A 9,072-nucleotide genomic window follows, 5' to 3' on the forward strand; every position below is an offset into this window, starting at 1 on the left:
CACATCCATCTGTTTTAATAATAAGGTAGGTATAACTTATCTGCTTTGAACATTACTCCAAACACGTTGATGTATATGGCCTTATAAATAAAACATTACAACTTAATCCCTACAGTATATTGCATGAGTTTAATACTGTTGCATGAAGTCAAACACATTAAATGACGTGCTTGGAAACGGAATTTCTCTCAGAAGCAGATTAAAACAAGCAACAAAGAAAGTAAACGTGTGGAATTCATATTTAACATTTTCAGCTGTGAGTTTTCAATGTCATAACTTCATGGTTAAAAAGTTTAAAAAGTTAGTATGAAAGGTTAAAGTATTGTAAGTTATTGTGTCTTTTGAGACACAGCCCTGACCTCTAACTCCAAAAGATATGTTTAAGAGGTGAAGTCAGATGCACTGATTCTCACTCTAGTTACAGGTAATTCATTTTAATCAGTTTACCAAAAGTTTTAATTCTTACAATCATATTTAATGAGTTAATTAGTTGCATTAATTAATAACCATGTTTTTTATTATTCATCCAGTCATTTCTTTATTTCTTAAGTCAATATTAATAAAACGTATAAACCAGTATAAATGAAGATTCTAAAACCACATCAAAGATCCTTCCTTTACCAACCTGTTATCAGAAAACCACAGACACAAACAATGTTTGTGGTAATTCTGTGGTATAAATCAATAAATAAAAAAGTAGTAAAGTATATATATATATATAATTACTTAAATGGTTTGAGGAAATCGATGGTCTTAAATGGTTTGAGTTGACAGAACACAAACTGATAAAGTTAGTCTTGATTAATTTGAGTTCAGTCAACTCAAACCATTTAAGGCAATCAGTTTCCTCAAACCATTTGTGTAGCTAAAAAGTTATTTGGACTTAATTACATCTGTTACCTGAACACAAACAGATTTAAAGACTAAGCAAAATCTAACTTTCCTTGGTTGCAGGAACCAAAAAAAAAAAAGTCAGCTTCTTGGGGTAGCTGATATGAAGGGCATAAAGCAGCCCAAAAAGCAGCATCAGAGCACTGACCCAGGATTTTGAAGACATCACCTTGTCATCTTCAAGGACAATCAAGACATACAAACAAAAAAACAAAGAGGCAAAACAAAATTAATACCAGTGGTTCCCATTAGAATGAACTAAACCTTATAATTACAACATAACAAGCCTCTGCAAATAGTGCAGATCATGTTCATGACTTTGGAGTATGAGCTTTACATATGACAATGATATAAACATACAGAAAACAATGCACATCAAATTTAGATATTATATTTAGATAATGTGTTTAATGTGTGTGTTGAACCATGTTAATATTTTAGTAAAGTCTAAATCAAAGTAATTTTTGAAGCTTGAAAATACAGATTGCCTTTAATTGGACAGACAAAAGGAGAGAAAAAGATTTAAACGTACCTTTAACAAAAATCTAATGGAATTACACGAGGGTGAGTAAATGAATTATATAATCATCATTTGAGTAAACCTTTCCTTTAAGATTACTGAAATGATCAACTGTACAGCTACTCTAGCTGTATTTTTTTCGATGTCGACAAAAAGATCAAAATGTTTCAGAAAGTAGTCCTGATGAGCCTTACCGTCTTGAAAACATCTGACGAGTCTTCCTTCAAGTAAAGCGGCAGTCCAGCCAGGACAAGAGTTCCAATGACACTGATGTCATCCTGATCCTTAAAGACAAAACAAAAAATGACCATACTTTTAATTCCCAACTAAGCAACATTTTGAATTTATTAACATGATTAATGATGAGACAACATTCTAACACTGCAAACCTAGCTACAACATGTAACAGCACTAGTTATTACCTGGCACTTTCTTACTAATCCACATAACAGGCAAATTCCTTTAGGCAGTTTAATAACAGCACAAGCACATTTTAAGGATTAGTTCATCCACACACAAAAATTGTCATCATTCACTTACTTGCATGTTATTCTACACTACTTTGTGTAATTTATTTATTTTGTTTGTATAGACTACTGTTTTAGAATGCCTTCATGTTTTTGTCTTTTCTGGCAACTGAAAACATAATGTGACAATTTTTTTAACCTGTAGAGCCCTTGAGTATGTTCAATGGGAATTCCACTTACTTGTTCATGATAGTCTTTTAATATTTTAGCCATCTGGTTGCCAATGGTACCATCCTTCGATGCCTTAGCTCTAAAAAGTGTCAGGAGTTGTGGAGTGTGCTTGTCCAGGGAAATGTAAAAGGTTTGCTGCAAATTACAGGACTTGGTTACAGATGTATGTTATCTAGCTAGCGAACCTCGCTAATCATTTCATTTACACAATATCATATAGAGTGTAAAGCTTGCTGAACTCGGGTGAAGGTTTTAATAATTATTCCGTATAATATTTAGATAGATTTCGGATGATGGACTGGGACAGGAGGTTTTTGAGACTTTAATCAGTCACCATGTACGGTGAATTTACACAAGCTAATGCTAATGCTAGATAATGCAAACTAATGCTAATATTTGTCTGTTTATTCTCAGCTTAACTAGTTTACAAACTCACAGGTTCATTAACGTTTCGGCGTTAAAAAGGAAATTTTTGTATTTTTACGTCTCCCTTTTTAAAAAAAAAAAAAGAAATCAAAATCCTCTATTTCTGGGTGTGGGTGAAAAAAACACTGGTTTATCTACACTGTTAGCAAGCCTGGATAATTAACTTGGTAGCATCATTAAGATAAATATCGTAATGAGTAATGCAAACCTTTTAACCGGTAAACAAACCTTTCCTTTATTTTACTCAAGCTGTTTTTACTGTAAGGAACGTGACAGAATGTTAGATGTGTTATTATGAAACTGCGATGAGAAGAAGCACTTATGATGGGGCGGCGGGAGGAAATGTACAGTACATCATCTTTTTTGGAGAACAGGACATGTTTAGGCTTACATCCTGCTTCGTGTTAAGGTGTAAATTAAGTAGCCATCTAGAACACCATAAGTGAATTACAGAGATTTTTTTGTTTTTTACGTTTTTAACAGGATGCAGTTGGCGTACAGCTGGCCTCCGTGGCTCCGATTCGGTTCCTGAGGACTCCTTCTCATCGGGACTCCATCAAAGCAGAGCTCTCTGGGTCCTATGTAAGCTTATGAATGCCTGTGTAACATGACAGCTGTTTAAATCTGAAAGACTTTGATAATAGAGAACTCCATTAGGACTCCATTATGTAAAGTTAATTTCTTTTTGTAACTTTTCTGCTCTCTGCAGGCCTACCACTACAAAAGAGTTATTGATCCAATAGAAATATATGTATATAACCATATATGAATACTTTATTTGAAGTGAATAGACAAAACATTCTAAGTGAATCCAAATACAGATAGAAAAGTTAGGTGTGTGTTTGAAGAAGCCACATGTTCACTCCCTCTGCAGTATTAAGTGCAGTTCTCATAAACAATAGTGGCAGGTTTGATGGTTTATTTACTTAATGACAGTGTAAAGATCACATGCTGGAAAATTTGGATATTGTAAACTCTTTTGACAAGCAGCTGATTTGTTTTATTTTTATTTATTTATTTGTTTGTTTGTTTGCTTGTTTGTTTGTTTATTTTACTGAGCATGAGATTTAATGTGTTCATCATGTGTGTCTTTGCAGGATCTTTAATATATTTTTGAGAATTACAGGATACCTGAAAGTATGTATAACTAAGAATAAGAATTGTGGAAAATACAAACACAGTTTCCATCACACAATCAGGAAATAAATAAGCTCTACTGAAATAGTGCTCCATAATCAATTCTTGAGGTAGATGAGCTCCAACAGCTAAAGACCACATGGGGTTTCATTCCTGTTCACCAAGAACAGAAATCTAAGACTACAGTAACAACCCTGTAAATGACATAAATCATACTAAAATATTTTTTTAAAATCCATAGCAACCACATGGGACTCCATTACAGCTTCCTAGTGTCACCCTATCGAACAGATGAGACCTTGAAACAGCTACCAAACCATACCCCACCAGCCACCTGAGTTTCTTTAGCAACCAGCTAATTCAATTTTATTACCAACTGGAATCATTTTTAAACTTACTGCAAATATCACAGAAACTACTTGAAGCCTCATAATATTCACCAAGCTATACTGGAGCAACAGTACAGTTTCCAGCAAAGAAGCTACAATCCTGTAAACTTGACCTATACTGAAACCTCCACCTGATACTAAAGCAAGCTTGTTCTACAAGAATTGATTTTGATCTTCATGTCCACCGAGATTAATGATATATTTGGCCCAATGGCAAGAGCTGCTTGCTTGGTTCACACTTAACGTCTGCATTCCAAAAAGGTTCAAATCCCACAGGAGCCCTCGCTTTATTGTTAACTTGACTTTGTGTAACCCAGTTCCTTTTACTCGGACCCCAGTCCATATGAACTGGAAGGTCACAGAGAGTTACAGAGTACAGTGACCCTCCATTGGCACACAGCAAGCTGACCAGGATGACCTGGCTCGTTGGTCTAGGGGTATGATTCTTGCTTCGGGGGTGAGAGGTCCCGGGTTCAAATCCTGGTTTTACATGGAATAGAGTGGGTGGGACAAAACTAATGGAAACTTGCACTGCCGGCTTGGTTCTCGCTTGGAAGCTTGTTTCTCCAGAGGTCCAAGGAGGTTCAAATCCCACTGTAATTACCTCTGAAAATTAAAGCTCGAACCTGGAGCCTATCTCTGGAATACAGGGAGCGGGATGGAGAATGTCACGCTTTGTGGAGACATGAACCTCTGAAATATTAATATAATAGAGTACAGTAAGACCTCAGAATATTGTCATTTTACTAACACCATTCATCATGTTCACTGTTATATTCATGTGTCAAGTTGTAGATGAAGGTGATGATGTTACTCTGTCCTTCAGCAACAAAGACACTGGTTCAGTAAACAGCCTACAACGGTACAAACAACATCCAAAATCTAAACCTGAGTTCCTTTTTTTCATCACTCCATGTGGAGGTAAATCCCTATGCCACCACGTCTGTCTGCTAAAGTTGATGATAAAACTAAACAAGTGGATCTGATCATCTCCTCTGCTGCTTTTAATGTTTGATAATATACAATTAGAAGGTAATTTATTCATAATCACACTCTCTGGTATCACCCAGATGAGGATGGGTTCACATTTGAGTCTTCCTCATATCGTCTCACAGAGATTTTTCTTGCCGCTGTTGCCTCAGAGTTGCTCATTAGGGGTAAAGTTAATTTTCAACTTTGTAATTTCTATTCTGAATTTCTGTATTTCTGTAAAGCTGCTTTGAGACAATGTCCATTGTTAAAAGTGCTGTACAAATAAAAATGAAGTGAACTGAATTGAATTGAACTGAATTTAATTACCTTTTGGTTATAGACACAGCAAATTTACTTATGAGAGATTTTGTTTAAATCTGGATCAGTTTCCTATGATTTTCCACAGCAAATTATCATAATTATTTATAAATGTACAAATAATTTAAAAACCACACAAACAGATAAAGGCTTATAGTATTGTATAGATGATGAATCTTGAAATACAACACCAGCCATAATGACTCTAGATTTCTGTCACTGACACTGTGTGAAGTGATCTGTACAAAATAACACTAAAACTGCATCACTTCCTGGGTGTGGCCTTCTAGAGACGTGTAAAGTTCAGCACATACAGCACTATTATACAGAATCCTCACAGAGCTGTGTTCAGAAATGGATCAACTATACAACTTACTGTACATAGTGAGATACATACCACTGATTCTCACTCTAGTTACAGGTCATTCATTTTCATCAGTTTATCAATAGATTTAACTATCACAATCATATTTAATCAGTTAATTAATTACATTAATTAATAACCATGTTTTTTTTGGCGACGCTACCCATGCACTTGGAGGGTTGTGGGGCTGTGGTCAAGGGAGGCCTGCCAGGTCGGGAAAGAGAGGCACTCTGGCAGGCGGTCGCAATGGTTGTACCACGCATGCTTCCATTACCAGACGTGAATCAAAATCCAAACCCAGGAAAGGTTTGAAAGGCTTAGGCTCTTGTTGACAAGGTTTGCTGATATGAACTTGCATCCCAGTCTGTTGCAATCAATTCAATTCAATTCAATTTTATTTGTATAGCGCTTTTAACAAAGAGCATTGTCTCAAAGCAGCTTTACATGAGAAACCACATAAGAAAACAACAAACATATGAACAGACAAACAGACAAACAGTCCTAGATGTTATCCCAAGTGAGCAAGCCTGAGGTGACTGAGGCGACTGTGGCAAGGAAAACTCCCTTAGATGGTATGAGGAAGAAACCTTGAGAGGAACCAGACTCAAAAGGGAACCCATCCTCATTTGGGTGACAATTGTGTGATGCAGATACAGCATGTGTATAGTGTTATGTGAATCAATAAGGAGGTTGTTGTCCATGGCGCTGCTTGAATATCCCAATCCTCACAAGCAGAACCCGGCTGGAGCTGGTCCATCTCCGGATGCCACTGGAGCCGGCACAGTCTCTGTATGCCTCGGGATGGGTAGAAGAAAGGAAACAATGGAACAGCATTAGCGTAGCTGCTATTCATAATATTAGCAGTACTAGCTGAATGTGCATTTAATCAGATGTACTGGAGTGCAAGGTTATGGGAAGTGTTAGATGTATGCCTGGCTAAAGAGATAAGTCTTTAGTGTACATTTAAACTGGGAGACTGTGTCTGAGCCCCGAACACAGTCAGGAAGACTATTCCAGAGTTTTGGAGCTAAATACGAAAACGCTCTACCTCCTTTTGTGGACTTTGATATTCTGGGAACTATTAGAAGTCCAGAATTTTGTGATCTTAAAGAGCGTGGTGGATTGTAACGTGTTAGGAGACTGGATAGATAGGTGGGAGCTAAACCATTTAGAGCCTTGTATGTGAGTAGAGCTAGTTTATAGTCAATTCTAAACTTAACAGGTAGCCAGTGCAGGGATGATAATATTGGGGTTATATGATCATATTTTCTTGATCTGTTAAGAACTCTGGCGGCTGCATTCTGGACTAACTGTAGCTTGTTTATTGAAGATGCAGGAGAACCACCTAGTAATGCATTACAGTAGTCCAGTCTGGAGGTCATGAATGCATGATCTAGCTTTTCTGCATCAGATACAGATAAAATGTTCCTAAGCTTGGCAATATTTCTAAGATGGAAGAAGGCTGTTTTTGTGATATTGTAAATATGGTTTTCAAAGGATAAGTTGCTGTCTAATATTACACCCAGGTCTTTCACTGTTGAGCTAGTAGTAACAGTGCATCCTTCTAGGTGCAAGCTGAATTGTGAGAGCTTCTGTGTACTAGTTTTTGGGCCAATAAGTAATATCTCCGTTTTGTCAGAGTTTAATAATAGGAAATTATCGGTCATCCAATCTCTAATATCTTTAACACACTCAGTTAATCTAGACCAATTAGATATTTCATCTGGTTTTGATGAGATATATAAAGGTGCACGATCCGGGCCGCTGTCTTCGGGACTGTGCACTGCATTGATCTGCATGGATCTCCAGTGGCAACCCGTCAGCCTTACAGCATCTGTGTCCAACCAACATGGAAATATAGCCCACGGTTGCGAAACACCTAGACCCAGGGCTAGCTTTTCTCGATCCCCTCTAGCACTCCGACGCATTGCGCGTGCAAGAGTTGTGGTAAAGAGGAGGTTAAAGGGCACACAAGCGAAGAGGATGGGATTCGAACCCACGCGTGCAGAGAACAATGGATTAGCAGTCCATCGCCTTAACCTCTCGGCCACCTCGTCAGGCGCAGTTGTGGCACCCACCACCAAATGTCCACAGAGACCGCAACAATTCCATAGAGGAGCGCCATAACCCAACACGTTTAAACAAGCCTGTTCCCAAAGCAACTGGAGCCCATCCCACGTACATTAGCAGTCTGTTTCCTTAACCTCTTGGCATCCTAGGTCACCCACATGACCTTACACCTCAGTGCACCTGGCACTTGCACTCCATTGCCCAAACCTCTTGGCCACCACTTCTTATGTCGATTTTTTATTCTTGGTAGAATTTGGTTGAAGTTTTGTTGGTAGCTCGTAACCATGGTAAGGGCACGACTGATGCGGCTCACACGCGGAAACCGTGTTTTGCGTTCCGTTCTGTGGTTGTTTGGACTTGCTGTTTGAAAAAGCAAGGTGTGAAACGGAGCAGCCGGCGTTGACACCAGTTGCCAAACCCTGGGAGCTATTTCAGCACCTGGGTCTGGGGGCTCCGGTACCGTGTGAGCTCATTTTTTTTTTGCAGCCAGGCAGCCAGCTAATGGCAACTCTTAAGCACATTTGCAGAAGGCACAGGAGCTACAACCCTTGTAAAGCCTTTGTGGTGCCAGAGCCCACAACCACTGCCTTGAATAGGCTCAGCTGGCAGCAGTGGGATTTGAACCCACACCTCCGAAGAGACTGGAGCCTAAATCCAGTGCCTTAGACCACTCGGCCACGCTACCCGAGGGCTCAATACTTATAGACCTCTGTGGAGAGCACACTGACATACTGTCTGGGTGTGTGGTACACAGGCTGCACAGATGAGGACAGACAAACTGTGCAGAGGGTGAAAAACAGCTCAAAAAATCATCAGCTGCCCTCTGCCCTCCCTGGATGACATGTCCAGGTCCCGCTGCTTCAGCAAAATCAAGGCCATCACAGGAGACTCCTCACATCCTGCTCATCACTTGTTTGACCTGTTGCCATCTGGGTGGCACTTCAGGTCAACAAAGTCTCACACCACCAGACTTACAAACAGCTTCTTCCCCTGGGCCATTCAGACTGCAAACAATCACTGAACACACACACACACACACATTCCACCTAATAAAATGTGCAATTCTACTGTGCACTTTAATCTGTCTGTGAATTGAGTACAAGTTATAACTTAATATTGGCTTTGCACAAATTAGATTTCAAGCAAATATATAACTGAGAACATTTTTTTGCAGCTTTATGAATGTTCTGCTTATATTGCAGTAGCCCTTTAAAAAAGGGTACAAGTATGCATATGTATGAAAGGAGAGTCCATAACCTGAGGTACTGAGATATTGAGAAGGGTTCA

General features: G+C 38.7%; 1 non-coding gene across 1 annotated transcript; it reads right to left on the reverse strand.

Moving 5' to 3' along the window:
• Positions 1–8,388: 8,388 nt before the first annotated feature.
• On the reverse strand, positions 8,389–8,470 carry trnal-uag (transfer RNA leucine (anticodon UAG)). The gene has a single exon. It is a non-coding gene; the product is annotated as a tRNA-Leu (tRNA).
• Positions 8,471–9,072: the final 602 nt, after the last annotated feature.

This window comes from Hemibagrus wyckioides, unplaced genomic scaffold (genome assembly GCF_019097595.1).
Source record: "Hemibagrus wyckioides isolate EC202008001 unplaced genomic scaffold, SWU_Hwy_1.0 Contig1, whole genome shotgun sequence".
Lineage (NCBI taxonomy): Eukaryota > Metazoa > Chordata > Actinopteri > Siluriformes > Bagridae > Hemibagrus > Hemibagrus wyckioides.